The following is a 4,409-nucleotide window of genomic DNA, read 5'->3' as shown; positions in this document are numbered from 1 at the left end:
CACACACAGACCCACAGAGATTACATGACACAGAGGTAGGCTGGATTTGCATTCATTTCCCCAGAGCAGCAACAAGCTCAGATAAAATTCACATGCTGATGCTGAGCCATCACTTATCTTACTGTTCTTCTACAGCAGCTACGAGTACATTACTACTGAACGTTATTATAACACCATTTAGTAACGTGAAAACTACCTGTTAATTCTGTTTCTCAAATCTACTTCACATTGACCTGTTTTTCTTCAACTTGTTATTTATCAACAAAAAGTGAAGGCAGATAATGCTTCTGGCTGCGTCAGTGTGTCTGGTTATTAGCAAAATATCTCGTGAACCACTGGACGGCTTTAAATGAAACTCAGAAATGAATCACTGGATGTACATCTACAGCAAATTAAGTCTTGGGAGTTAATCCAATTCAAGATGGCTACCAATATTGTCAGCACAAAATTAGCTATGACTGAGTTAGTTTGAAAGATATTTAGCTAACATTTGATAGTTCGCAACAACACAACCTCATCTCACATGTAGTGATTTTGCATGAGATTGAATATAACAGCATTAACAAGGTTGGATCAAAATGGTTATACCCTCAGCTTAAGGCTACCTTTGACTAAAACTTTGACATGATCGCAGGTGAAATGCCTTCTTTCAAAGAATGCTTAGCCTTTAATTTGAATACGTTTAAAGCTGAAGTTAGAAATTTGAAAGCATTTTTGTGTCGCTCTTCACGTCTACCTTTAACTAACTAACCACTCTTCAAGGTGTCAGTTTCCCTCATCTGTGAACACAAGAGAGACCTGAACCTCCTTCTAATTACAGTGATGACGCAGGATGAAGAGACAAGACCGAGAGATGGAGGGAGGATTACGTGGAACGTCCATTTGCTAGAAGAGGATCACAGCTCACCTTGCGTGTGTGCACGTGCGTATTTTTGTACAAGTGTCTACCACGGTGCAGTTTTACTGCAGGACTAATTCATTCAATCTTATTTGTTGGTGTGAGAGTGTGGTAGAGGAAGACAGGAAAAGAGGGCTGGAGGGTAATTACTGACACTTCCTGCTGCTCTCTAATTGGCCATCTGCTTTGCCATGGGGCAGGCCCACAGCCATCTTACATTAGCTGTGAAGGATGTCAAAGACCCGACATGCACACAACAGACACCCCTCTAATCTGCCATATTAAGTTGATAGTTTGAAATTTCTGTTCAATCTGTTTCTGACAAGCTCACATCTAAACTGTTAGGACTGGAAAATATCAAAAACCACCTGAAGGAAGTGTATACTGATGTGGCAATATTTTATGGATGACATGGCATTTTCAGACCAACTGGACTAAATGGTGATTTTTCATTTGGCAAAGCAGAAGCAAACTACCATATTTTTCAGCATACAAGTCACAGGTTTTTTTTTGCATAATTTACACACCCTGCGACTTATACAACAACTTATTTATGTTTTTCCCCCATATTTATAAACCAATTTTGGGCTGAGGTATGACAGTTGTCATTCATTCTGACATTGAAAACATTGAACATTAACATTTTCAGCCACTACATGGCACTCAAGTAGTATGGCATGCCATTGTGTCATGTAATGGGTAAAAGTGGTTATTAATGACACAATCGGCTTGCCATAGCCTGCCACCTACGTCCAGCTCTGGGCTCATGCCTGGAGAACCGTCAAATTACCAGTAACTAACTCTGAACGCTAGGAAACGCCTTGTAACCGACTTTCCTTCCCTCCATTGATTACGGTGACATTATTTACATGAACGCTCCAACAAGAACCCTGCAGATGCTGGATGCTGCCTATCATGGTGCACTAAGATTCATAACTGGCTGTGACTACCGTATCCACCACTGCACCCTGTATTCACTGGTTAACTGGACATCATTAACTTCACGCAGACTCACTGGTACATTTAAATCTTTAAATCACTTCTTGGTCTGTTGCCTTCATACATCTCCTCCTAAAGTTCAACTTAGACACACCTTTGCTATAATGTCGAGCAAACAAATAATTGTTTTAGGTGCTTATCTTGTTAAATTTCAAAGAAATGCACAGCATTCCTACTTCCTGATTTCCTCCCTCTGCACGCTCCCGGAGCACCGAAGCCACAAGTACTTTTATACAGCTGATTTGACCAATAAACTTAATAAAAGGTTTATAAGTAAAAGTTTAACAGACATATCTTTACTATAAAGTCGAGCAAACAATTGTTTTTATGTGGTTATCTTGTTAAATTTCAAAGAAATGAACAGCGAGTCGCCCTCTGCACGTTCCCGTTTCCACGTATCGGCTTTTGAAACGCAGCTGATTTGACCATTAAAGTGCATTTATTAAGGAAAAGTTAGACTGAGACACATCTTTACTATAATGTTGAGCAAACAAGTAATTGTTTTTAAGTGTTAATCTTGTTAAATTGTTGTTAAAGTCCTCCCGTGCACGCTCCCGCAGCCACCATTTGGCAGCCAATTGATTTTTGGCACAACACAGACGCACATTTCCGGGTGTTAGCGGTGACACTTAAACGCGACACGTCAGCGGTGACGCATAATAGATGCAACTTTTACGGCGAAGAGACGCATTTGTTTTTTCCACTTTATTAGACATAAACGGCAGTGCGATGTGTACGGTGGAAAATAAGGTAAAATATATTTTGTAGGCTTTTGATTATGTGTTGACTATGTGATGGATTTCTAAAAAAAAAAAATTAAAATGACATACATGGAGTACTGCATCTTAAAATAAAGTTCTACAAAATGGTTATTCATGAAATAAATATGAAATAAAAAGCTAACGGTTTTACATTTCACTCTGCCAGCACAGACTTAAGCAAATTGAACATAATTTAAAATAAGCTACATTATGGCAAAGTTTCCTTAAAAAATATATATTAAACCTTGTGCCGCATGAGTTTGTAATATAAAGGACTACCCGAATGAAACAGTCCCAAATAGTAAGAAAAAATATTAGGTTTGAAGCAAATTTTTTATAAACTATAAGAATAATCTGCTGTTTCAGGACAGATTTGTTATTTTTGCAGAAATTGTTTTTTGTTGTTTGCTTTTTATTGTTGGCAGTTGTAAGTAATCCAATTTGTATCTAGTATCCTGCTTCAAATAAAATAAATACAAGTGAAAATTTCAAATACTGTTTTGTTTTAATTTAATTTAAAGTCAGCTTTCAGCCATTTGTTTTGACTTACAACACAAAACTGATTCTTCCCCCAACAGCTTACTCCAAAGTGGAACAAACCAGTTATGTTGGTGCTAAGATGGTGTCTTCGGCACGCCCCCTCCTCCGATGCCGGCCCTCTTCCTCGTCGACAGTCATGTCAAACTGGTTCAAAACCAAAAAAGTCCATGTTCAATAATTTGTTGTGTGTTGTGTGTTTCCTTGCCTGATGAAGCCTTCTGGATGGAAGGTGAAACATTTCAGAAAAAAAAGAAACCGTCTAGATGACCTGACTGAAAATTGTTGGATTGAAAATTGTTGGATTGTATACCTGGATTATTGCGCATGGACTTTTTTGATCGTGAGCCTAAATTAACATTGCTGAACAAATGGGATATGTGAGAACTAAACTCAGAGGGAACAGCAGCTAAAAGCTCAGTTACTTAATGCTGATACATTAAGAACAAAAGATTTTGACTAACTACTGGTAACTGGACTGAGATGTAAATGAGGGAAATTGCTGAGTAATAAGTAGAACTGAAATGATTTTCAATGAGGCCATTATAAAGCCCAAGAGCTGTAACTTTAGGAGAGCAAGTGCTGAAGCTGTGCATCAAAGTGGACGCACTCCCTTGCCCCCCACCCCCACCCCAAACACACAAGACGGTGTTGCAGCAGACAATGCAGCAGTCCTCCAGTTTCCAGTCACTTCAACAGCATAATGAAACAGGGCATTCATTCTGCACACATAAATCACATTACACCTAAGCAGCATCTTATGTGATGCATTGTAAAAGTAACATGACATGTATGCATGCATTGCACACTCAGTTTTTAAACGATAAATCACCTTCTAGAGTGGTCAGAGATCTGCAGAACGTCAACGGCTTTACACCCTCTCTCCAACTAGATGAATAAAGTACGTACCTCTTAAACCTGAACATTGGCCACACCTCAGCCATAAGTCTTTGGTCAGTTAGTCACGGATCCAACTATTAAATTTCTAAAACCACTAGTTTTCATTGAATCTTTCTCAACAGCCTAACCAACCCTGAGGTGAAAGAACAATTAAGGCTCCAGATATTGAGCTGTAGTCAACAAATATTTTAAGTTTTGACAGGGAAAGGAGATGCAACAGTGATTTATTTTAGCATCTCTCACAGTGAATAGCCTTTATCAGAGTAAAGAACAGCACTACACACATGCAACAGCTCACGCTTGGCATCACTGCT

At 38.8% G+C, this 4,409-nt stretch overlaps 1 protein-coding gene across 8 annotated transcripts in view; it reads right to left on the bottom strand.

Annotated features, from left to right (window-relative positions):
* Positions 1-4,409, bottom strand: part of LOC119424051 (calcium/calmodulin-dependent protein kinase type II subunit gamma) — a gene marked incomplete at both ends in the record, with an annotated part of 51,711 nt that overhangs the window by 46,407 nt on the left and 895 nt on the right.

The sequence above is a fragment of the Nematolebias whitei genome, chromosome 17 (assembly GCF_014905685.2).
Source record: "Nematolebias whitei isolate Nwh7 chromosome 17, NemWhi1, whole genome shotgun sequence".
Taxonomy (NCBI): Eukaryota; Metazoa; Chordata; class Actinopteri; order Cyprinodontiformes; family Rivulidae; genus Nematolebias; species Nematolebias whitei.
This window is presented reverse-complemented; position numbering and strand designations above follow the sequence as displayed.